General features: G+C 38.9%; 1 long non-coding RNA gene across 1 annotated transcript in view; it reads right to left on the minus strand.

Moving 5' to 3' along the window:
- Positions 1–4266: 4266 nt before the first annotated feature.
- The window catches only part of LOC140506080 (uncharacterized), a 95946-nt gene continuing 72311 nt past the window's right edge, over positions 4267–27901 (minus strand). The window contains exons 3-5 of the long non-coding RNA XR_011967763.1: positions 12763–12848; positions 4453–5667; positions 4267–4336 (exon numbers count right to left, since the gene is read on the minus strand). This is a non-coding gene — a long non-coding RNA (uncharacterized lncRNA). The remainder of the gene's footprint in view (positions 4337–4452; positions 5668–12762; positions 12849–27901) is intronic.

Consider the following 27901-nt stretch of genomic DNA (forward strand, 5'->3'; position numbering starts at 1 on the left):
ACAATCCTGATGACGATAATAATAACCCACATTTCTGTAGAATTAACTATGTACCAGGCACAATGCTAAGCACTTCATGAGCAATTTACTGTTACTTCATTTGATTCTCACAACTGTGGGAGGTAGATGATATTAGGAAAAATTACTTGTGCAGGGTCACCACATCAGACAAGGACAAAACAGGATGGCCTTGGAAATATGTTAATGTTAAGTAGGAATGGTGACATTTAATTTTATAAGTGGTCAATTCATGAATATATACTCAGGTTACAATTTTGGATTCCCTCAGTAACTTCCAGGGGAGGCAGTATAACAGACTGGTCTCTGGAGAAAGAAAATCTGAGTTCAGATTCTGCCAGGAAAATGCACTAGACAGTTAACATAACTTTTCAGGCCTCTGAGCAATATTGTACGACCATATGTTGCAAGATAATTACTGATCCCCCGAATGGTAGAAGTTTTCTCACTGGGCATTCCCTAAACAGCTACCATGAAACAAATCCAGACTCAAATGAAAGGCAGCGTCATAACTTTGAGAACTCCCATAATAAACAGTTAAATAATGAGTAGCGTATCTTTATTTTTATTCATTCATATACATAAACCTCATTCAAATCCAAAATTTTTCCGACTAAAATAATAGAACTAACAAGGCATTGAAATATATGTATGAGTACATACACATGTATGAAATTCATTGGTTCAGTACTTGGCAATGAATTTATTTTCCTCTAGCTAATTCTAGTAAATGTTTGCGAGTGTGTTTATGAGAAATCACCAATTTTATTCCCCCACACTTCGGATTAAGCACCACTGTGTGCTAGATACTGTGTTAATCACTTAACTAATATTTCCTTTGGTCCTCACAACTGTAGGAGATAGGTATTATTATTTTCATTTTCCTGTGTCTTGCCCAGGACACACCAGTAAAGTGCCAGAGGCCTGGATTGAACTTAGATAGTCTTGACTTCAGACCAGCTATCACCTGGTTGCCCTCATTTAATAGAAAAGTAGTTTTGACAGATAAGAAGGAAAGATCTCTGTTACAAAGCAAACTAAAAAAGCACAGTGATGTGGGTTGTTGTTTTCTTCCCGTTTGGCCAGAAATGGGTGGGGAGAACTATTTCGCTATTATATTCATCAATAAATTTGGCAAAAGGGAAAAAAAAAAGTATTTAATGAGGGAACCTCTTTAATTAAAGATGCATACACAGGAGCCCAAACACTGCTTTATATAAGTTAGGATGATAAAATTCTATGTTTTAATCAATATCCCTTCTTGGCTCTTACTGACAAGGGAACTCCGATTTTGAAATCAAAGCAATCTCCCCCTACACTATTTTAGAAGTTTTCTTAGGAAAGAGAAGGGATCATTGCTGATTATCTCTCCTGCCAGAAGGCCCCCTTACACCGACAGAGTGAGCTGAGTTTAGCAACGGAAAATTTATATGAATGAGAGAAAAGAAACAGAATATAACATATGCTTTTCACTACTGCTTTGAAAAAGGCTAGGTGGGCCTAGAGAGGGAAGGGTAGGGGACATTATGACCAAATATCTATTTGAAGAATAACACATTAACTAGGGAAACTTTTGTCATTATTTCAGAATCTCTTGTCTTGTCCTTGAATTGGGGTTGAGAATTTAAATCTATGCACAGAAAATACGCATATACACAAACATGTAGGAGACATGTATATTTGTGTATCTGTGTATGTTTATGTGTAGACAGAGATAGATACAGATATAGGTACAGATTAGATATGGATATGGACATTAATATAGATAAAGATTTCAGGCACAGATTTTCTAAGGATGGGGATATGAATATATGAATATATCAATACACATAGAGATATCATATAGACAGATAAAGATATAAATATAGGTACAAACATGTATACAGATGTGATATCGATACGGACATGAATATAGATATAGATAAAGATAGGTATAGCTACAGATGCAGATTGGAGATATACATGGAAATAAGAACATACAGAGATGAGAGAGATATGGATATAAATATGAATATGAATATAGATACACTGATACAGATATGTAAATACAGATTAGACAGAGGAATGGATATGAATATAGATATAGACAAATATACCTACAGATAAAGATTGATATCGAAATAGAAACATAAGCAGATCAGACAGGGATATAGCTATAGATGCAGATACAGATATGTATATATATATATATATGTATATACATATTTATATATATGTACACTGTATAGATATGGAGATAGATATAGATACAGATACAAATTAGATATAGATAGGGATATGAATATATATATATATATCCATATGTATATAGATAGATAGATATACACATAATCTAAGTATTAAAAGAGCTAGGTAATAGGGTAAATAGAGGAAAAAACATTAACACCTAAGCCTTTCAATGCCAATGTCCCAAGAGAAAACACCAAACCTCCTCTCAGCGTGTAGGTACTGAAGGTTATGTGTCTAGCCCCTTCCCAAGCCTCAGCTTCAGGAGAACATGGAGTGTTAGAAACTTGTTCTTCTGCTGACCACTAAAGGTGGCTCACCTTGCTGACTGGCTCACTTTTGTTGATCACCGCAGATACACGGAGGGATTGGGGCTTCCCTCACCACTACCCCCAACTAGGATGGCGGGGTGTTCTTGGATGGAAGGAAGGTGATACAAGCACGTCTCAAGCCAGGGGAATCAGGAATTGGCGACCTCTGGGAACTGAGTCAGTCCCGCAGCCTGGGTGTTATTCTCCTGGCCTCAGCAAGAGGGGAGGAGGATTCTCAAAGGCCATAAAATCCTAAACTCCAAGAGGCCTCTGCTGGGATGCCAAAGGCCATGCCATTGTCTTCCCCTGCTTTAACCTCCTCCTTCAAGAATTCCTAGCATCCTTGTAAACCTCCTTCTTGATCATCTTGGAGATGGAGCACATCAAGGAGAGGATTGTGAGTGCAGGTCAGGGGCCAGGTAACCCAGGTTCTTTCCCTATCCCATTATCCCGAAGGCTCTAAAGGCAGAGGGCATCTTTTGATTTTGGGAGCAACCAATTGGGACTTAGTTTTCAGAAGGAAGTGACTACATAGCAAGCTGCTTACAGCAATCTGGGGCAGAACTTTTGGGACCCCACAGAAACGCCTGTCTCTCTCAGGTCTGGGTGTGGATGGTGGTCTCTGACCCCTGTGCTGCTCTAAGTCTCCTCTTCACCACAGAAGGGAAGTGTGGAGCTGGGATCACAATGAAAAGGGATAACTGGGACTGTGTGACAGCAAGAGAGTGGAAGCCCCAAAACTCATGGAGGTCCTCAGCAGGGAAGTGATCTTGTCTGCTGCTCTGGGAGGAACCACTCTCCATGTTTGACAGAAACTGGCTGTGTGTTTGCATTTGCAGAGAATAAGTTGGGGCAACTTGGCCTTGGCAACCAGACTAATGCCATCCCCAGTCCTGCACAGATAGGTTACAATGGCCAGCCAAATACCAAAATGTGGAGCTGAATTCAGCATGATAATGGATTGTAAACGAAACCTCTACTCCTTTGGGTGCCCTGAATATGGTCAGCTGGGACACAATTCTGATTGGAAATTCATTACCCAGCCTCAGAGAACAGAATATGAGTGTAAGCTGGTCCCCTGCTACTTCCCATCTTCACTGAGAAGACAAAAGATGGACAGATTTTTCCAGTCGCCAGTGTCGTTGTCTGAAATGTTGCCTGTGGCACCAATCACACTCTGGTTCTCGACTCTTAGAAATGTGTTTTTTCTTGGGTGTTTGAAGGGGATGGCTGACTGGGCCACGCAGAGTAGAAGGATAATATGATCCCTAGTCTGGTGAAGCTGTTCAATTTCCTGGGCCAGGAGGCCAGGAAAATCTTCACTGGCTACCCCTGTCCCTTCGAAATCAATGAAGTTGGTGGCCTGTTTTTCTGAGTTGCTACCAACACTTCTCTGGAGTTCACCATGTATCTCAAAGCTGTTCAGGGCCTCTGTGACGGGACAACGACAAGCTTAGCTTTTGGGAAGTGTAGTATTATCATGGCTGCAGATGAGAGCACCATCAGCTGAGGCCTGTCTCCAATCTTTGGTGAATTGGGCTACTGCTATCACAAGCCCAAGTCTTCCACAGCTGCCCAAGAAGTGAAAACCCTAGATGGCATTTACACAGAGCAGGTTGCCATAGGCTACTTACACTTCTTGGTGAAGGAGGGGGACCAGAGCAAGAATGAGTAAGAAAAGTAACAATGACTCCCTGAGTATACTCCCCATACCTACTCCTGATGCTGAGCTTCCAGCAGGCTCCCCAGGCCCCTCCAGACAGTCCACCTTGACAATTTTCCTTGGTACACAAAGAAGGGAAATGAGAAGAGATTACTCAGTGAAAAGGTCGTCTGAAGCTTCTATTTGTTAGTCTTCCTGAGGTTCTGTTTTATAAACATATTCAATGTTAACTACCTTTTTACTGTATGATCCTCAAAGTTTATCGCTCCCTTTCTCTCTTCTCTCCCTTCCTCGACCCTAAATGTTCAATTAAAATATTTGCTCTTCGTTGACGACTTAGCATTCCTAAAAAAACAAACAAAAAAAAGAAACCTAAACAAATCACAAACCCTATCCTTCCAAGAGCATCCTTGTAAAATTTCCACTTCCAACAACGTCATTGTAAAAAACAGCTCCCTCTTTGCAAATGCATCCTCTTGCTCCAAAAGGAAACAGATTCCAGAGAGGCTCTTTGCTGCTAAATACAGGTATTCATGCAAGATACGCTTTCCTATTGACTCCAACAATGACATTTTGCATGGCTAGCTGTTGTGCTAATAGCCTAACAACTGAATTTTTATCTAATTTTGTAAGTAGTAAGTTTTATCTAGAATAGGGATTTAACCATAAAAATGATATTAGCCTTTTCTAAAGCTTTAAAACCAAGAACTGACTTACGCCAAAATACATGGCTGCCAGTGTCCTGTGACGTTGAACAGATGCTGAAAGATGGCTCAGATCAAAATCCATGCTCCTGTCGACCAGCTAAACAATTTCAATCTTTTATGTTTCGAGAGTCTCAGAATCAATATTGGATGAAACACCCAAAGTTCCTCCGAAATGATTCATATAACTCATCAACAAAGAGACTCTTCAAGAATTCTCCCAATCGGCCAGAAACGCAGGGAAGGGGGAGTCGCTAAGGTGTCCTGCTTCATCGGTGCTTGTACGGAACCCGCTGCCCGGAATTCCTGGCCAGAGCTGCCCTCAGCCACATGTTCACCTTCACCTCCACCTCCACTAAGCAACACTTCTTCCATCCTCCTGTTACCGCTGCAGGCACCTGCTCAGCCTCCCCAGGCCCGCGTCCTCCCTTCCCTCCGCCGCCACCCAAGCCTCAGCCCGAGTCTCACCCCCAGCCCCTGCACAGCCTTTGCGGCCGCCATGACAACATGCTCCCCCTCTCAGGTGCTGCAGACTTACCACGAGGACTCGGAGGCCGCCATCAAGGGCCAGATCCACCTGTACCTCAACGCCTCCTATGTTTACCTCTCCGTGTCTTACTGCTTTTACTGAGATGATGTACTGTTGAAGAACTTTGCCAAGTACCTTCTCCACTAGTCCCGCTAGGAGAGGGAGCACGCTGAGGAGCTGATGAAACTTCGGAACCAGCGTGGTGGCCGCATCTTCCTACAAGACATCAAGAAGTAACACCGAGATGACTGCGAGAGTGGGCTGAATGCAGTGGAGTGTGTTCTGCCCCTGGAAAAAAGTCAGTCAGTCGTTACTGAAATTGCACATCCTGGCAAATGACAGAAATGACGCCCATTTAAATGGTTTCATCAAAACAAACTACCTGGACCAACAGGTAAAGTCCATAAAACACCTGAGTGATCACGTAACCAATCTGGGCAAAATGGGAGCCCTGGTTTCTGACATAGAGGAATATCTTTTTGGCAAGCACACCTTTGGAGACAGTAACAATGAGAGCTAAGCCACACCTGGCTTCCCTCACACCTGGGAACTGTGGGCTTGACTCCTACTGTCTTTCAGTGCATGCATATTTGGGTTATCTGACCATAATCTGTATCCAAAAACCGGCACCATTTACATCTGATGAAAAAAAACCAAAACAAACGAAACAAACCAATGCCCCCAAGGAAGGCTCATCTCAATCTTTTGAAGATCACCACTATAGTGAAGATCCCCCATGAGGACCTGAGGAATCCCATTCCATTTTGGACAGCCCTCAATATTAGAAAGTCTTTTCTTTCCATGGAGCTGAAACTCTCTACAATTTATTCCCTAAGGTAAGTGGATTTTGATTCTGGAAGATTCTGTTCATATGTAAACATGTCTGGGGAAGGGGTGAATACATTAACACTTGGAGCTTAATTGAGTTTTTCTGGTTTCTGCTTGTCCCTTAGGGGAATAGAGAAGGCTGTGAATGGGACGTAGACTTGGGACGTGTCAATGGGACGTGACAAGGCTAGGTGAGAGTAAGGGAGAAGGGGAAGAAAAAGAGAGGAAAGAGGATAAATAACATCTGAGGATATTGTGAAAATCCAGTGTTGCTCTTTTGGAAAAGAAGGCATGGTGGCCCAGCAGGTAAGGGTGCTGAGCCTAGAATCAGGAAGACCTGAGTTCCAATCCTGCTGGGTTACACTGGAAAAATCACTTACCTTCACTTTCCTTGTATGTCAAATTAGGCAAGAGTTGCACCTATCTCACGGGATCTTGTGAACATCAAATGAGATCACTTGTACAGTGTGCTTTGCGTTCCTTTAAGCCCTATATAAATGATAACTTATTTTTTTTTCTGTAGAAAAAGTGAATTTTCCTGTGTTAAATCCTCTTTTCTCATTTGTTTATTTGTCTTATTAACATCATTCAGGAATTCTTTTTCCTTGCTTGCAGTTCATGAAGAATTCTAAATTAATATTTTTTTGAGCAAACACGAGTGCACTAGGGAAGCCACCTGTCTGAAGACACCCTGCATTAGAAAGGAGGGAATTCCCACTAAATGGCTGGTTTGATAAGTTCTAGTTTCTTTTAGAGTTTAAAGAATCTTTAGGGGGCTTTTGTTAGGAAATTGGTGACTGAACATTGAGTCACCCTGCTCTCCAATCTTTCGCTGATGTCAACAGAGACTGGTACCTGAAGGTCATCCCTACTAAGTAAACAACTGGTATCAGATGCAGCCAGTTGTGGAAGAGGCAGGTGAAGGAAGAATGGGGTCATGTTGTGTGGCTTTCATCCTGCTTTCATCACCGTGCTTAACCTGAGTCCTTTCTCTAGGGTTCCAAGCCTTGAAAGAAGGTAGAGAAGAAGGAATCAATGGGTTTTCTAATTAGCTCCAGGGTATCTGAACAGGGATAATGCTGGCCAATGTCCTGTTCAGGTGAGCTTCTTAATATAGAGCCCTGAGTATTCCAGTCTGGATTACTCTGTCCCCTCCCTCTAGTTTTGTTTTGGATTTTATAAACTGGTTCACAAATGAGCAGAGCCTGTTGGCTACAAGGCAGTCGCTTATACTGGAGATAAGGGGTTTGTATATCACTTAGTCCTACCTTTATTCGAAGCCATTATCATCCATCCAACTGGATGGGAATAAGACTATTCAGGCAAGCAATTTTTATTCATGTGCCATACTTGAGTGTGGGTGTGATGGATAGGGTTGGGGGGGCAGTTGAGTGCCACTGATGGGGAATGGGGACATCTCAGTAGAGAGATGGATACAACACTTGCTAAATTCTGGTTGCTTGTGGTAGTCTCTATGCTATAACTCATCTTTAATAAGGTGGGGGCGGCTCCAAAGAATTGTAAGTAACTTATTCCACAGTAACTTGAGCCAACAGAAGCCAAACAATTCACTCTTTTAAATCTATCCATGATGTCCAAATGGATGAAAGGTTCCTGCAGTGTGTCTCTCTAACTTTGCATCTATATTTGTGTATCTGGGAAGAAAGGAAGTGCATTAATTCAGACATTCATATTATAAGCCCTTTAGGTAGATAGAAACAACTCTAGTTTCTGAGACTTTTAAAGTTTGGCAAGTACCATTCTTCCAGCATACCTCTGAGATGGGTAACCTAAGTTGGCTGTTTCCCTTCTTGTAGATGATGAAACAAGATCAGAGAAGTTAAGTCACTTACTCAAGGAGATATAGTTTGAGAGTATTAAAGTCAAGATCTGATGTCAGCCATCACTGGACTCCAAAGTAAGCATTCTTTTTGTTATGTCATCCTACCTTTGTACATAATGGTCGAAAAAGTCAGGTAATAACATTTATGTAGCATTCCCAATAACCCTGTGAGGTAAATAGAGTAAAAATCATCATCCGCATTTTACATATGGGGACACTGAGGCTTTAATAATTGAAGTGTCTGGTCCATGGTCGCTCAGTTATTGAGTATCTGAATTAGGAATCAAACTGAGCTGTCTGGAGTCCTAGTCTTACCACTATTCCATGTTGCCTAGACTAATTTATGCCTGATTTTACAAAGACAAGCCTTGAAAATGATTGCATTGTGACTTTAATATCGTAATTGCTCAAATTAAATATTTGAAAGCTTCCCTAAGGGACCTGTACATTATGGTTTTCAAATCTGGATCTGCTCAGATCTACACTTCTTTTTTGTCTTTCTTTGCTTCCCTATTGCCCGTCTCCATCACATACCTCAGAAATAACTTTGACAGGAAAGGAAGCGGGTATGTGTAAGAGTGAGGAAGAAGGAAGCAATATTCATTTGCCTTGGTGATGGTAGGATGGTGTGGCACTTTCATAGCTTGGTTCAATGGTATGAGCCTCAAAACCTTTTAAATAGTTGTATTGGAAAGAAATCTTCATGTTCCTCACATCCTCCTGGGGTGACATAAGTCAACAGCACAGCCTGCCGTGGAAAACGGAATGATAAGTAAAAGCAGGGGAGAAGAGCAGCTCAGGCTAATCAGACAGATATGAATAAGCTCAATGGTGATATATGACATGTAGAAAACCCGGGACTGCCAGAATCAATTAAACACTGAAATAAGAAAAGAATTGCAGGCTGGCAGAGTGTAACGGAGTGTGGAAATGATGAATTGTTTAGAATCCACTCAGTCAATAACCATAAGGAATATACTAGGCATTGTGCTAAGTGCAAGCTAGATATAGAAGCAAAAATGTGATCTCTTCTTTCATGTATCTCCCATTTGGATGGGGGAAGCCAACATGCATCTATCTGTGTATATACAAAGGTATATACAGAGGAGAAGGAAGGTCATCTGAGAAGGCAGGAGAAAAAGGGGGGCAGAAGAATGAAAAGCCTAAGAAGGTGGAGTTTGGCATGAGTCTTGAATCTAAGAAGCAGAGATAAGAGCATTAGACACATGGAGCAGAGTCCGTGAAAAAGGCATGGGGTTCAGAGATTGTCTTGTCTAAGGAGCAGCAAACTGCCTGTAGCTGGATTTTAGACTCTGAAGGGGAATAACATTTAAAGAGACTGAAAATAACGAAGAGGCTAAGCTGAAAAGACCATTAAGTGCAAGAGAGGATTTTTATTTCATTCTTCAGGTGAGAGGGAGGCCCAGTCCTCCTAAGTTTTAGAAAATTTAATTTGGCAACTAAATGGAGAATGAATTAGGGCAGGGAGAGACTAGAGGAAGAGAGAACAGTTAGAAGACTACTGTCAAAGTCCAAGCAATGAAGGCCTGTACAGTGGCCAAGTTATGTAAGAGATATTGTGAAGGTAAAATGGCAAGATTTGACAATGTTTATGTGAGGTGAGTGAAAGTGAAGGGTTAAGGATGACACCAAAGTTTCAACCTAAGTGACTGGAAGGATTATTGTGCCTTTTCACATAATAGGAAATAGAGAAACAGAGTTTTGGTGGAATTAGTTGTGTTTTAGAGTTTAAGATGTCTACTTGTAGCTACACAAGAGATGGAGAAGTGGGATGGAAGCTTGAGAGGAAAATTTCGCTAAATATATAGATCTGAAAATTGTCTACATTGAGATTGTAGTTGAACCCATGGGAGCTGATGAGATCGCCAATTGAGTGTCAAGAGGGAGAAGAGAAGACTAGAGAAGAGAGCCAAAGACAAAGCACGAGGGAATGCCTAGGGATAGTGACCTGGATGAAAATCCATCAGATCAGACTAACAAGATGGAATAGATAGGAGAGAAACAGGAGAGAGTAGTGTCATGAAAATCAAGGGAGGAAAGAGAAATTAGTGATTAACGGTGTCAAAAGTTGCAGATACATCAAGAAGGATAAGAAATGAGAAAAGGCTATTAGATTTGCAAATTAAGAGATATCTGATGACTTTGGAATGAATAATTTTATTCACTATAATCCTGAACACCTTGTTAGTATAATATATATATATATGTACTATACTGAGACATTATATATAATAATATAAAATCCTATAGATATTATTATAAATGGAGGAGGAGAGAAGAGGGAAGACTCAATGGTCTCATTAACTTAATCGTAACAAGATGTGTAGAGGTATAGGAGCTAGCTAGGTGGTATAATGGTAGAACACTGGGCCTGGAGTCAAAGAAGAGTCATATTCCTGAGTTCAAATCTGGCCTCAGACACTTACTGGCTTTGTGATCCTAGGCAAGTCACTTAACCCTGTTTGGCTCAGTTCCTCATCTGTAAAATGAGCTGGAGAAGGAAACGGCCAAGAAAAGCCCAAATGGGGTCTTAAAGTGTCAGACACTACTGAAAAAATGATTGAACAACAGATGGCTCAGTGGATAGAGTGCTGAGCCAGGGATCAGAAGACTTGAATGCAAATTGGCCTCAGACAGTATTGGTTGTACCACCCTGGGCAAGTCACTTAATCTCCATTTGCTTTAATCCACTGGGGTTTGGAAATAGCAAACCACTCCAGCATCTTTGCCAAGAAAATCCCATGAATTGTATGGTCCACAAGACCACAATTAGACACAAGTGAACAATAACTAGAAGAAGTCTCTCAGAGCACCCAATGAGTTGAGAAGCAGTGAGCCTGGACTCAGGTCTGGGATCTTACACTTACTAGCTGTGTGACCTTTCTGGCTCTTACATCTGTACTATCCCAAACTGGCAGGCTGAATAAGAGACCTTAAGGACTCTTTCACATACTACAATTCTAAAGTTTATTATAACTGAACATTCTACGATTTAAGTTTGACTTGGCTGAATTTATATAACTGAGCAATTACATATTTCAGTTCGGGTATTGCCAATTCTCTTGGCTTTAATTAGGTCTAACAACGGTAGGTGTCCTGTTTTGTCTTTAATAGAATATTTCCCATGCCACCTGTGTCTGCAGATTCCTTTGATTCCCTTTACTTAAGCTCCCTAAAGGAGGAGAGCATTCTTAGGGCATTAAGAATCCTATGCTTTGACCCGCTGAACTCACAGTAGTTTCTCCTTGGTGATGACGTGCTCAAAGTCTTAAAAAGTTCTTTTCTTTTCAGCCTCAAAAGAGCCTGGAGCCATGTCGTTATCGGGTCTGAATCTCTGCTGAATACATGAAAATTTTGCCTCTGAAAGTTTATCCACATTTTATGGCTATTGAGGTATTCTTGGTACGTTGTATCAGAGCAAAATATTTCCTGGTTCCTGCAATGGTTGATTTTAAAAACAAAAAATACTAGAAGCTAGAAGAGACCTTGAGTGATAGAATATATTACACTAGAAAGCAATTTAACACCATAATGTGGTCGAATGAATCTTAGGGCTTATCCAAACCAACCATTCTTTGAAAAATGAAGAAATATGCTATGAAAAATCATAAATTTCAATAGCAAATTAAGATTTGCAAACTTCTTTCCTCCCAACAGCCAGGTTGAGCTACAAATGTCATTGTCTCCATGTTGCAAATTAAGAAAATTAAACCTGGGTGTCTGAGCCCAAATCCAAGTTGTGCAATCTAGCTCCTAGGGAAGGATGTCTCCAACCCCCACAGTAGAGAAATGCCTCTCAGTGTCACATGGTGCTTCAATAGCAGGGAGCCAGAATTCAAGCACAGGCTTCTGATATGCAATCAAGTGTTCTCTACAGTGACCTGCACAACCTTCCATTGACAAAAACCTCCTGGCTGCATTTACTTTGCATGATTAATATTTGTTGAATTGAATTAAATTGAATTGAGTTAAGCAAATATTCTTCAGCATGTCTTGCTTCATTCAACAGGCCTCTGATCCACTTCCATTATTTAGAAGAAAACCATGCAGGCATTTGTCCTGAGGAGTATGTTGATGTATGACCTTTGTAGATCTGAGCACTGTTAGTTGTGAGGGCTTATGGAAAATTACGTCAAAATTTGGTGGCCAAAAAATTCATCAATATTGTACATCAATTTCATGATGGCAAGTTTGGCCCAGTTCTGCACAATGGACAATGCCCAGTAAGTAATGCAGTGAAACAGGGCTATGTGCTTGCTCCGATGTTTATAGCATGTTATTTTTCTCCAAAAAGACAAATGCTTTCAGTAAGGATAAACATAACATCAAGGTCGACTACCACACTGATGGCAAGTTCTTCAATTTGAAAAGGCTACAAGCCAAGACAAAAGTGGAGCTAGTGTTGGTGCATGATTTTCTGTTTGCAGATGATTCTGCATTGCACTCAATGCAGCCTCTGAAGCTGAGATGCAACGAAGTATGGATCAATTCTCTGTTGCATGTGCTAATTTTGGACTAATAATTAACACCGAGAAAACACAGGTACTCCATCAGCCATCACCACACCATCAGTTACAACAAATGGAGAAGTTTTGAAAACTGTGGATAAGTTCACTTACCTTGGTAGTGTACTTTCCAGGGATGTACACATTGACAATGAGGTGGATGCACACATTGCCAGAGCTAGCTCAGTGTTCGGGAGGCTCTGAAGAAAAATTTGGGAGAGGAGAGGTATGAGACTAACTACCAGACTGAAGGTCTACAGAGCTGTTGCACTGACATTATTGTTGTATGCCTGTGAAACATGGACGATCTACCAGAGCCTTGCCAGGAAACTGAATCGCTTCCATTTGAACTGTCTTAGGAAGATTCTGAGGATCACCTGGCAGGATAAGGCAGCAGACACTGAGGTCCTTGCTTGAGCTGAGCTGCCTGATATTCAAACTATGCTTCAGAGAGCTCGACTCTGATGTGCTGGCTGCATTGTTCAAATGCAAAATATATGCCTGCCAAAAAGACAATTTTATGGAGAACTTCCATTGGGGCAGGTGATCACCTAGTGGCCAGATGAAACGATATAAGGACACTCTCAAGGTCTCTCTCAAGGACCTTGGGTTTGACTGTGCAACACGGGAGACACTGGCACATGACTGCTCAGTATGGCATGCCCACATCAGAAAGGGTGCTCTGCTCTTTCAGCAAAATAGAAATGAGACAGCACAAAGTAAACGCAGGATGCCCAAATTTGGAATATCTCCCCCAAATATTCACACGCACTATATATGCCTAACCTGTGGTAGAGCATTGTGAGTTCATATTGGTCTGATCATTCACAGTCAGACACATTGAAATTTCACTTTATCATGATGATGTTATTTTGGTCCTATTTGAAGACAAAGGATAACAACCAATCAGCCAACCAACGTTGATGTTGCCAATTGCTGGTAAGTGAATACCCTTTTTTCAAATCCAATGTGGACTGAGAAATATCTAACTGGCTTAAAAGATGTCCTGTTGAATGAGGCCTTAGTTTTACTGGAAGGATGGAGGGAAGGGGAAAACTTGTGAGAAAAAGGTGATACTTCCCTCTAAGTTCCAATGAAGAAAGAATTTTCATATATATTGAAAGTCCATGATGGGCATAAATGACTTGAGCATTTGTGGCCTGTCTACTTTCCTGAAGTTCCCCACCCTCAGATCAACAGAAAAATTATACTGAGACCTCCCTCTATTCATGCATTATAATAAGAGTTCACGATTACATCCTTGAACACTTAGAGTATCTGAACTCATGGGTATGGGTTCTCCTCTCCTTCATACTTTAGCAGATGGTTTCATGTGACAGTTTACTATGAAAAACAGAAAAAGAAAGAAAAACTATTCTGGTAGCCAACCAACATCCTTCTAATGAACCTCCCCAAACATGGTTGGGCTGGTCCTCAAATAACAGAAATGCATCCTACTCAGAACTCAAGATTTTCCATTTTAGAAAGATGCCTGCCAGTATAGCCACAGGCTTTGGGGCCTCAGTTTCCTTCTCTGTAACCCAGAGACAATAATACTTATCTTGTTCACCATCAAAGTTGTGGTGAGGATTAAATGAGAGGAATGTTGTGAAAGAAGTCAATATAATACCATGGAAAGAGTATTCTCTCTAAAGTCAGGAGCCCAAATCTTGCCTTTCACATTGACTTGGAGAAATAATTTTCCTGGGCTCCAGTTCCCTCACCTGTGTAATATGGGAATTGGGGGTGAGGATTGAGTTTACCAGTTGGATTCTGGTTTTCCTTAGAACTCTAGAGCTATAAAAGAGCTTTGGAAAATGTGACAAGTTCTACATATATAAGGTCTTGTTATGTATTGTACCACTAACTTACAGAGTTTTTAAATTAATTTTTAACTCTACAAATTATCCATCTTATTTATTCATTCATCAGTTTATTCAAACTATCTTTTGCTCATCTTTCTCTGACCATATGACCACAACTGAACTTTACAACTTCCTTCTCAATGTGCTCTTCTTGATGAAAAAATATATTAGATCCAAACCCCTCCAGTATTCAATGACATACTGGCCATGCCTTCACATAGTATACTCCTTCCCACTTCCCTGCCTTCACTTGGGTTTTTTCTCTGTGTGTAGAAAGCCCTCTCTCTGCCTCTCTGCTTGTCTTAGTTTAACAAGGATCCTTCAAGTCTCACCAGCTCTGAGATTCAGTTTCTCCAATTCAATACTTACTAGCATAAGTGCCTACTGTTGAAGTATGAGAACCAGGCTAAGAGTCAGCAAGAACTTGGTTCACTTTCCATTTCTGAAATACAATGGTTGTATAAGCAATTCATTTAATCTGTCAATAACAGGCAGCCCTCTAAGTCTGCAAACTATGGATGAGCTGCTATCTATATGACTAAAGGGTATCTCCTTACTTGGAGGTCCCTATGCCACAAGTAAAATTACAGGTCCAGATCTTGCAAAAATATTCAAGCAATTATTCTTGGTGCTGAGTATGCAAAAACAAAATAAACAGTGCTTTCCCTGCAGGAACTTATATTCCAATGAGGACTGGGCAGAGATAATACATGCCGATATAAAGCCTGGTCCAAATATTCCAGACTGTACTGATCTCTCTTTCTCTGAACTAGAATCAGAGAAATTTCATATTGAGAAGAGTTCTTTGAGGTTCAAAGAAAATCATTTAACCAGCAAGAGATCTGAATAGCTTCTAACTACAAACTCTCCAAAACCAGAACATCAAAAGAAAGGAATTATGTTCCAAATAATAGAGCCATTAGAGCTGACTTGGTAAAATAAGAAAGTAGAACTCCTCTGCATAAGGTAAAAATTCCATGAGGAGAAGTGAGGGTCTTACCCAGTACCCTTATACGTGTGTTCACGTGCAGGCACACATTCACACACACACACACACACACACACACACACACACATACACACACACCTCCAATAAACTCCACATGCCCATAGAAGTGGCTACAAAGGAGTTCACAAGCTTAGAAGTCAGTGTGTTTCTTTAAGGATACCACACAGCAGGTACTCTGCCTAAAACCCTCCCTGATTCAACAAGAATCAGAAGACAGAGAATTTACCCAGTCACATAGGAAAGAAAAATGATGTCCGGTGAAAGTCTTGGGGGAGGGTAAGAGACTTGGCACATCTGGTGCTCTGAGTTACAGTAGGATAACATTGCATTGAACGAGAAAGAGGAGACTAGAAACCAGCAGAGTTTGACAACCAATGGTCATCAAGATTAGGTATCTCACAACCTAGTCTAATGCCTTTGCTAGGTTGATGATTAATACAGGTATTTAAGTCCATGCAGGGAGATATTCTCACCTAACAAGGATAGTTATTTTAAGGGAACAAGGGGATTATTGGTTGATTGAATGGACTGATCTACATTTTAATTCCAAGTCCAGTGTCCTACCCACACTGTACCATGTTGTCGAAGCCGATCAGTTCAAAACTGTTTTCAATCCCATGACTTTTTGCCTGTAGGACTTTCTTCCTTTGTGTCCTGCCTTTCCCTACATCTGATTCTTCTAAGTGAACTAACTCATTCATAGGATCTGATTGCTTTTTAGAGCTGCAAGGGACTTGAGAGGTGACCTTATCCAATGCCCTCATGTTACAGATGAGAAGACTGAGGCCCATGGCAGCCAAGTGACTTTCCTAAGTTCAAGTAGTCAGTAAGGATCAGGGGATGAACGTGAATCCAGATTCCCTCACTCCAAAGTCAGTAGTGCTCTTTGCACTCTACTTTGAGGTTGTCGTCCAAGTTCTGATGGGATGGAAGCATTTATAACCTAGAGTGAGAACACGTGAGAATTGTTCTACTGAAAATAATCAACAATGACAATAAAAAAATAGCTCATTAACACCTATTGGTAAAAATATCAACTAGTATTCTGGAATACAATTTAATTATTAGTTGCATGAACAAAATAAAAATGCATTATCAAACAGGAGAAAATAATTTACAATTGCTTCTTCAGTGGGGAGCAGTCATTCTTACATCAGTAGCTCTTATGGTAATTAAACAGATTGTGAGCAATTAGGTTGCATTTGAAGGATGCCAATGCTATTACAGGGCTTTTTTGTTACTGACTAGCACCTTAGTAGGTTCTTTCCTTTCAGAATCACAATGAAAACCTACTTTTTACTGAAAGGTTTATACTTTTTTCATAACATGGTGAATGAGCACTCCATGACGCTTTTGGCCTACAGGTAGAATTTCCCTAACTCTAAACAGTTTTGTACTCACTGATCATTGTAGAAGACTCCTATACAGTTTCTCCCATTTCTCATTTCCCATTATCTCATCTCTCAACCATCCTTCACATGGCAGCCTAATTCATCATCTTAAGGCATAGCTCTAATCATGTCACTCCTACTGTTCATAATTCTTTCATGGATCTCTTTTGCCTACCAACTCTCCACATATGACACTGTTGATCACCCTCTTCTCCTGGATACCCGCTTCTCTCTGGGTTTTCATGACACTACTCTCTCCTAGTTTTCTATCTAGCAGTCTGATAACTTCTTCACTGAATTACCGTCCATATCACACCCAAAATCATTATTGGGCGTATCCCAAAATGCTGCCCTGGGTCCTCTTCTCTGCACTCTCAGTGAAAATATCACCTCTCATGGGTTTCAATACCATCTCTCTGCAGATGACTTTCCCACTTCATGTCCAATCCCCAAGGCTGACATGATCTACAATCCCACATCACTAAGTACCTATTAGTCATTTCAACCTGGATACTCAGAGACATCTCAAACTGAATATATCTAGGCTCTAAAGAGACAGGTACGTAGGACAAGATGGCTTGGGTGGCCACTGTTTTACTTCCTAATATTAGGACAGTCTTCCCATCCATGACGTACATACAGATGTGTTTCCACTGCATTTGTTCTCTTATCCCTTACCTTGCTTGACCATCCCTACAAAGTAGGGTGATTTTCATTAACATTTCAAAACCTTTCCTTCCAATCTCTTTGTCCTAACAGGCACAGAAAATGAGGACACACCTGACCTTCCATTGGAAAGGACTCAAGGAAGATCACCACATTGGTGATGTACATATTAAGGAAACCTGATTAACAACACGTTTCACCTCAAAACTCTGAAGTTTAAGTGATCCAATAGCCTGAGCCTCCCTAAGAGCTGTGTGACTGCAACAAACATTTAAGGAGGGGGAAATCAGTGGGAAATTATAATAGTTGGGAAAGATTTTACAGTGGTGTTGGGAATTGAATTGAGGCTTGAAAGATGGATAGAACTTGAAGAGACAGGAAAAAAAGTGGGTAAAGATAATTCAGAATGAGAGGGCAGATGAATAATAATGCAAAAAACATTGACCAATATGACTTTTTTTTAAAAAAGAATGTTCATTAAACAGAGAGATGGGTCTGAAGAAGTATGTTCCATGAATGGATGATGAAGGAGCAAAAAAGAAGGAATGATAAAAATGTAGGAGGGAAAGTTAGCTTAATTTGGCTGGAATATAGTATATATGAAAGAAAGTAGTATGAGACAAAGCTTCACACGTAAGTTGGAGACTGATGTGGAAGACCAAAAAGAGTTAAAAGTATATTCTTTACTCTATTGTCAATGAGGAAGCTCAGAAAGTTTTTGAGTAGAAGAATAATCTTCTTAGAGTGTCATATTAGAAATTTTACTTGAATATGGTCATGGAGAGCTAATAGACTGGAGAAAGGAAGACTGGTTAGGAGGCTATAAATTTAAGTGAGAGATATAAGAAATGGAACTACAGTGGCTGCAGTGGTGATGAAAAGGAGAATGCACATTTCCAAAGTATTGTGGAAGGAGAATTAGTAACTCTTTGAGATTCCACAGTTATGAACTTGGTATCATTAACAAAAATAGAGACTTTTGGTGGGCATGTTTAGGGGAAAATATGATGGGTTTCATTTTAGAAATGTTGCATTTGAGATACCAATAGGACATACATGTAGAGGTTATCTGTCTATGGAACTATGGAACCAAAGTTTTGGAAATAGGCTCGGGGTAAAGATGTAGATTCAGGAGCTACAATGAATATAAAAAATAAATATGATAAAGCTAATATTTGAAGCCAGAGGAATGGATAGCATCAATAAGAGAGAGATAGTATAGGGAAAGAAAGAGATTTCAGAAAAAAAGAGAGCACAGAAACTATGAGAACAAGCACATGTAAAAGATAGGAGGAGAAAAAGCCAAGAAAAGAACATAAAGGAGAGCTATAGGAATTCAATGTCAGGAAAGGCAGGGGAGGATGTGTTATCAAGGAGACAGTAGTCCATTGTGTCATATGCCAAAGGGATGCTAAGGAGGATATAAAAAAAATTGGTGATTAGAATGTCACCTGTGACTTTGGTCAGAATTGTAGAGTATTGAGAAGTCAGAAAAAGAGTTCAGAAACGAGTGGCTGGTAGAAGAGAGCAGACTGTGTGTACATACACACAGAAGTGACTCCTATTGGTTTTGATTATTAAAATCTTCATCACACATAAGGAGAAGGAATTGAAGGGGGAAGGAGTGGACCACCTAAGACATAAAGCAATAGTTACATATCAATAGGATTAGATCTTTTATGACTTCAAGTTATCTCTTATTAAAGATCTCTGATAAGTTACATATCTCTCATTTGAAATAAATTTGGTTAGAAAAAAATGCTAGAAGCAGCATGGTGTATGGGATAGAGAGCAGACCTTGAAACCAGGAAGTCCTGGTTTCAAGTTCTGCCTGTGACATACTGGTTGTGTGACCTTGGACAAGTTACTTACCCTCTAAGTGCTCTAGAGAATTATTTAAGGTGGTAAATTCAGAGAAAGTGCCAACCTGAATTGGTAGAGGGGGAGTTTCCTCACCTGGCAATTCCCTACACCAATGAAATTACAAGTACAGTCTCTGTTCCAATCCCCTGTTCAAAAGAACTTAAAGGAATTTTTATCCTATAAAGGGTAAGATGGCAATTTTCTTTTCCAGAATTCTGAAATGTAATTCTGCTAGCCATTATGATCACCGAAAGAAAATGATAAAGGAAGATTTTGTTTTAGGAGCTAGAAATGTGGAGTCACAGAATCTCGGATGTGATAGAAATTCCTTTGATATATGTGAAGGCAGAGGAGAAATCATTGTATTAGAAACTTTTTTTTAAGCTTCTAAAATGTGTGCAAAAGCACTCCTTGTACCAAGACCACGTAAAAATTGAGACTGGCAACATATTTACTCATTTCTCATGAAAAGTTTTTGTTTTCTTAATTTCAAATTTTTGGATACGTTTTATTGTTCTTGCTGCAACATTGTTATCCCCCAATATTTCCTGCAATACCAACTTGTCTCGACAAGGAAAAAAAATAAGAAAAACAAACCAATAAAGTAACTTTATTGGTTTGTTTCTCTTATTTGACAAAATAATCTACCTTCTTGTGATCAGAAAGAGTCAAGTGTGTGTATTATCATCATTTCTTTGGAACTAAGCATTAGGTACAGTGGATAATCTGATTTTTTATGGTTTTTATTATTTTTTATGTTGTTCTTATTTAGATTATTGTAGTTATTATAGATATTGTTCTCTCATTACTGCTTATTTCATTCTGGAACTTCATAAAAATTTCTATATTTTTCAGAATTCCTCATATTTGTTTATTCTCATGGCATAATATTTACTACATGTATTTGCCACAATTTGTTCAGTCATTCCTTAATTAATGAAGGCCTCATATATTTGCAGGTTATTGTTTCTGCTTTTGTTGCTTTTTCTACTACAGTGAGTACAGTGTTATGGCATACATGGTCCCTTTTTCACCGAAAGTTTTTAGGTTAGCTTATGTATATATATATAGCCAAAAAACACACCTACATTTTGTAGTAAAAGATAATGAGAAAATCGGATTTATTTTACAGCTTTTTAAAAAGAAGAAGAATAATAGTTCACATTTAGAGTGTTCACTTTAAGGATTGAAATATGTTTTACATATAATCTGTTCTAAGAATCAATTCTATGTATAGAAAGAATAGGAGGACAATGGGAAATGGCCTTGACTCTAGATTCAGAGGACCTGGCTTCATATCTCACCTCTAATACTACCTGTGTAACCTGAGGTATTTATGACTTCATTTAACCTCAGTAGGCTTCAGCTTCTTTACTACTAAATGTAAAAAAAAATAATTAAAACAACTCTCCCCCCTGAAACCCCCTACAAAAAAACCTGAGGTCTCTTTGAACTCTATATCTAGAACTTTCTGAATAACTCATCCCAACAAACTTAATCGAGATGATAAAAATGTGAAACGTTTTTATAGTTTTGAGTAAAATTGCTCACAACTGCAATATTATATTTTATCATTGTGTTTACAATGTATATAAATTCTGATTAAAAACAATATGACTTCAGACTCCAAAACAGCTATCCTCTCTATACCTGGTCACATCTTTCTGAATTTACTTTCAATTTTAATCCTCTCCTTTCTGTGATACAGAGTATATTTCTGCTATTTACCTGAAAGAGAAAAGGGAATAATTTGGTAACCTATCCAAAATAAATGGATCCCCCCCCAAAAAAAAAGACGACTTGGGATAGACTATATTCTACTTTGTTAGACCAGGTCCCTTCAAACACATGTAACATTGGAAGGCTTTTCGATAATTTTTGGTCTGATTCCCAGAGTCCTTTCTTATCTTCACTTAAGCAACTATTACATATGATGCCTCGAAATAAGAGCAAAGCAAGTAAAAACAAGTTTTGTTTTGGTATCACCACCGTCTCTTGTGTGTTAAAGCTGGGAAAGAATCCAAGGATGTAAAATATCTTTTTGAGAGTGTCTAGAACTGTTATTCTCTTTTGAAAAGGTATACACTAAAATTTATTACTAGAACAATATGTTAAATGTGAATGTGACATTGAGTATAAATTAGGAACATATAAGCTGGTTTGGAAATTATACTCCTTCTCTCCGATCTCTCACCACCATGAACCTTCACCCATTTGAAGGTCTGAAATATTTGGATACATTTTTTCCCTCACTCATTTTCATGTGCCTTTGTACTTGGCTATGTGAACCAAGACTGAAAGCAGACACACTTACTGAAGCTCTTGCGAAAAATCTTGTTCCCACAAGATTTCTAGCCAAATTTTGCAGACTCAAGATGTTTGGAGAATCTGGATAAGCATCACAATTTTTTGGATGCTTATCTGAAGCACACACAAATGCCAAACCTTGAGGGTCTTATTATTAGGATAAGTGTGATTCAGTATGAAGTATTTCTGTTCTGGGCTAGTTGACATGTGATAATTATAGTGTCTCTTAAATGAAATTTAATTGGCGATACAAAATAGTGATTGTCAGTTTATGAAACATCACTGACTGCTAAGCAATTTGCTCTAATCCACCAGCCAAGCAGTAAACCAATGAACACATCTTGTGAATTATTGAGAAATAATTAAAAAGAATAATTGTTCCAAACATTTTAAAAGTTTTTATATTGATTGAGCCAACCAAAACCTTGCTTCTTCACAGAATTATCAGTTTAGGTGACAAATGAGCACATGGTTTTTATAATTTTTAACTCTCATTAAAATGAAAGTACTGTAGTTGTTTCTGTTTTTAAACTCCAGTTCATTGTGATATTTTGTGTAACTACAATTTCTTGTCTTAGAAAGAAAAATACAAAAAAAAAATGATAATACTTCATTGTAGCTGAGTGCATGTTTATGGCTGAGAAGGGAAAAGAAAAATAAAAGATGAAATGGAGGTCAGTAACTCTGAGGGAGTCATTCAATGAATGAGTAGTAGCCCTGTATTAAAAATGAATTGCTCAGTTCTTGCCATTGGCTTTAGTACAGGTTATTAAGGACCTTGTGATCTAACTACTATATAATTTTGTTTAAAAGACTGGGTGTGTTCTTTTCTATTTGCTTGAGTTTTAAAATATCTTCCAAATCCCTAAACACTCCACCCTAGGTATATTCCTTTAAGGAAAAGATCTCTGGCAAGAATCAGGTTATACATTCTGCAATCTAAAGATTAGCAAAGAAAACCTCTTGGAATACTAAAACAAGCATTGGCAAAGAAGGTGGGGAGGTAGATGAATGAATTCGTAACATCAATGCCAAAAGAACTGTACTCATTGGGGAGTAGGGGAAAGGGATTTAATGCAGGTTATGGGGAAAATGCGCCCCAACATTTCCTTTTTTAAAATTAGCTTTTGCTGAGTGGGAAAAGACCACATCAGAAAGCATGAAGGGGGTAAATTGTGAAACATGAGAGAACTAAGTTTTCTTTTGAAAAGCTCAATTTAGCAGATTACTTCTACAGAGAAGGACCTGATAAGTAAAATAAGAGGTAACAAATTAGTCTTGATGCCTGAAGCACAGAGTTGATGACAGCCTTAAGTTTTCATGTTTGTCCCAAAGCTCTGAAATAGCATTACAACAATGCTACAACTACAACAGTTGGTTTCATCTGGAAAGCCAAGATTTAGCTTGAATTCAATTTATCTCCGTTATTTTTCTTGCTAGGATGATGAACCAGTAACTGATAACCACTGAAGTGTATTAAGGTGTTTATGTTTCTTTAAATCTAGTCATGGTTTATCACTCAAATGGATCTGAGATAATAGACATGTGGCTTTTTCCTCTAGTGGTGCAGTTTGAAATCTTTTTGTTTGACTATCCTTTATGACTTTTGTCTATATTCCTTCACATAGGTGGGCTTAGAGCATGAGTCTAGTGTGTCCAGTGGTACTGGTCACACCAGGCTTGCTGGCATACCATGCACTGTGTCTGCCTATGACTACCCATAAATTTTGGGTGCCACTCTTTAGTTTTCCCTGACATCCTGCATACACCAATAGAGCATACAGGCTATTGAATGATACTGTTTTTGAAACAGATACTAGCAATTAATCACTAACTTCCCATTTTAAAATATAGATTAAATCTGATTTATGGAGCACTAATTACATGCCAGGCACTGGGAATAGAAAGACAAAACAAAATCATCCTTTTTCTAGAAGACAGAACATTCTACCAATGGAGAACAACACGTACACAGAGAAGCAAATACAAATAGATACCAAATCAATACAAAGTAATTGCAAGGGCAGAGGAAAGCATGAACAAGTGGTGGTGAATCAGGAAACACCTGCTGTGAATGGTGGTGTGTGACTGATGGCTTGAGATCCCAAGAGGTGGAGGTGAAGTATTTCAGGAACAGTCAACATCCCATGTAAATGTCGTGTTTATGAGGAGCCCCAAGTCATCCACTTCTATGGAAATGTAAAGTATGTGAGCAGGAGTAATGTGAAATCATCAGTTACTCTTTTTGGGAAAGAGATTAAAAAAAATAAAAGCTTGATTGCATGAAAAACCCTCATTCTCATTTATTTGCTAAAATAATTTTTTATGGCCACATATAATGCACATGTCAATTTTTGTTTTTTAAATCATTGCTTTCCCCTCCCCATCATTTAACTTCTCTCTCCTACCCTGTCTTCTGAGGATTTCATTCCCATCAAGGAGTGTGAAGATTCTTGGATAGTGTTTGAAGAGGGACTTTTCAATCTCTGGTTGGGACAGTATGAATGTGCTCAGTCCACTGAATTACTAGGGCTGCAAAAAACTAAGTGTGGTGGAAAGCACACTAGGCAAAGAATCTGGAAATCTGGATTCTGGTCTTGATTCTGCAACCTTGGCTAGGTCCACTATTTGAGCTTCAATTTATAAAATGGAGATAGTATTATATAGATAATAAATATTATTTTTACACTTTTGAGATACCCTGTAGTTATATGAGTCTTTTGTTCAAAGGATGAAATATATTAAAGGCTGTTAAGGGGTCCCTCAAACTTGTCTTTCTGAGTTGCCATAGTTTCCAGAATCACTGGACCTAGGGAATGCAGGAGGCCCTGAATGTGTCACAGACAAAGTTCCCTGAGTCAACATGATTTGTTGTTGCATCCCAAACTGGACTCCCTGTTTGTCCTTGGGAGGCAAGACAGGCACCAGCCAATCTGGGCCAGACTGGGATAATACTTGTGCAAATGGTGTCCTTTGCAGATAAGCAGACCCTCCTATCTTCTTAGTCTAGCAGTTTCCAAGGAAGAAGAATGAGGTTTTTGCTATCACCTTGCTTCTCCAGATGAGAAGTGGCCTTGTCTTTTTCCCCACTTTTGCTGCACAGTTCCCTGTTCTGTGTCACACTCCTTCCCTCTATCCCCTCCTCTCTTTGAACTACTGTTATAAAAATGTAAACCTCTGTAAAGACTGAGAACCCTTTCGGTTCCACATGCATGCATGTTCTTTGCTCTTGCAATAAACTTGGTTTTCACATAAGTCTTGTAACATGATTATTGACAAGTGTTAGAAAGTAAATATTATTTAAGAGATATTAAAGTTAAAACTGCCCTAAGACTTTTGGGATAACCTGTTTGATGGATCCCAAGAGGTGGGGATGAAGTATTCCAATAATCAATAGTAATTCACTGATTTTGTATCTATCACCTGTGGGATTGGTGTGGACAGCTGGTGGTTCAGGTTCCCCAGAAATTGGGGACCTGGAATCAGGAAGATCTGAGTTCAAATTCAACCTCAGTAACTTACTAGCTGTGTAACCATGGGCAACTCACTTACCCTTTTTCTCTCTCACTTTCCTCATCTGTAAAATGGGGATAATAACAGTATCTAGGTCACATGGTTGTTTTGAAGATCAAATGAGATATGTTTACAAAAAAAGCACTTAGCACAGTGCCTAGAACTTAGTAGGTGCTATATAAACATCCCCTCCCTCCCTTCTCAAAAGTCTAAGAAAACATCTTATTTGTCAGTTTGTTAATTTAATTAATTTAATTTATTAAATTAATTAATTTAATTTAATAATTTAATAAATTAAATTTAATTAATTTAATTAATACACTGAGATAGGCCCTATAGAGGAAGAAATATCATGCTATGGTTCTTTTTCTCAAAAAGGTCTGATCTCTCTCTTCCTTTTACCAGTCTTCACTCTGTAGTTAACTAGTTCAGCTACGCACTATGCTAAAATCTCTTGCCTCCTTATCTTACCACAGATTATCCCTTTACAAATGTTAGTCCTGATTATCCCTACCAACTGCTTTCTCTACACTTACTGGTGTGCAACTGAACTATGCTGCCTGGATCATCTACAAATTTATGCTACATAATCTCAATTCATCCCTCACTTCATCCAAGTCCATTCTTTTCTCTGCTCTGACATTTTATTCCAATCCTCTATAGCAGCTATTCCAATATTTTCTTGAAGTCACTTATACTTCCTTCTTCTTGGAATAGGACCTTACTTCATATATGACTTAGAAAATAGAGGTTATTTACCACGAACTCCCTAATTCTACATTTCAATCCTCTTCATCATAATTCCCTACTCTTTTCTCCTTTGCACTAATATCTGATGAAGCAGTTAGGGCAAGCTAGGTGGTACAGAGGATAGAGTGTTGGGCCTGAGTCAGGAAGTCTTCTTTAGTTCAAAACTGACTTCAGATATGTACTAGCTGGTTAACCTTAGACAAGTCACTTAATCCTGTTTGCCTTAGTTCCTCATCTATAAAATGAGTTGGAGAAGGAAATGGTAAACCACTCCAGTATCTTTGCTAAGAAATACCCAAATTGGGTCAGGAAGCATTGGACATGGCTGAAAAATGACCGATCAAAAATCAGACTAGCTGATGGAGAGGTGCCCCTTCTCTACAAGGCCAACTCCTCTATATATTATGCCTTTGATCCCTTCTGATCTAGTAGCTGGCTCAGTAATTTCTCCCCCTCCCCCCACCTCTGTATTGGTATTGTTCAATTGTTACCTATATACTAGCTCTTTTTGTACCACATATAAATAGACTCATGATTCCAAACTTAAAAAAAAAAATCTTTTCAATGCACCCTATAATCCCTTCTAGCCATTGTACTATATCACTTCTGTCTTCACTGGCAAACTTTATATTGTTTGTATTCCTTGCCTCAACTTTGTGTAGAGCAAAGTTATTGTGTATAGCCCTTAAGGTGATAATGACCATGTGTCATTATGTCTAAGGTTAAAAATGTTCTACCTCTAACAGACTTTTTCTAAACCCAGGAGAGCTTGAAAATTTTTTTGCACTACTTCTTTAAATTTCATGAGTTTCATAATAAATTTACAATTTCCTGACTGCTTTTCACAATTTCTTCTGGTTTTTTTCCACCCTCCCTCCTAAGCAAAGTATATTTGGGACCTGACACTCCTTATGGACAGCTGAAGCTTGTGCTTTCTACAAGAACGCTCACCATGGGTTAGAATGAAGTCATCACAAGGACCTTAGATATAGTAACTAGAAAATTTAGTCCAAAGAATTCTCCAGATGAAACATGCCAAGCTCCTTTAATTCATCCTCATATGTCATGATGTTAAAGTGATATCCAAGTTGTCCTCCTCTGGACACTGTCTGAATTATTATGTTTTTCTCTAAAATGTGGTGCCCAAAACTGAATAGAGTACTCCAGATATTTTCTGACTGGGGCATGGGGGGAAGGAATTCCAGTGGAACCATTGCTTCTTTCATTCTAGACACTTAATTAAACCTTACTGCAGTTTAAGATCACGTTATCTGTTTTGGTTGTCATATGTGGTTTGATGACAATACCAGCTTTGATAACTTAGAATCTCAGAGAGCTGCTTAAGTGATTTTTCTGTGGTCACTTTGGACCTAGGTCTTCTTAACCCCAAGTCTAGCCTTCTGTTCTTTGTGCCATAATGCCAGTAAAAAGTATGAACAACAAAAAACTTGAAAATATTATTTACGATAATTTCAGTGTTGATGTCTTTGAAATTAAAATGTTAGATTCCCTTCATCTCCTTTATCACAAATAATCCAGTTAGATAAAATGCTCCCTTTCTTATGAATCATATAGTTTGTCTATATTTAGGGTAACCCATTTTTAAGCATTTGTTCCAACTCTTGCCAATAACTAGTTATTCTCACTAAAAATACCAGTTGTATTATGAGGCAGTAAAATATTTGTTGTAGGATGGAACTGGATTGTATTTTTGTTTAGAATAGTGGGAAGCTCTAGTTGAGAAACCTGAAACTATGCATCACTCACCTATGTTAAACTTGTACAAATTATATGTAGGCTAGGAGTCATTACACACATACACACACACACACACACACACACAGATAAATATTGAAGCCCATCATTCAGGTGAATTGGAGTTAAATGCT

The sequence above is a fragment of the Notamacropus eugenii genome, chromosome 1 (genome assembly GCF_028372415.1).
Source record: "Notamacropus eugenii isolate mMacEug1 chromosome 1, mMacEug1.pri_v2, whole genome shotgun sequence".
Lineage (NCBI taxonomy): Eukaryota > Metazoa > Chordata > Mammalia > Diprotodontia > Macropodidae > Notamacropus > Notamacropus eugenii.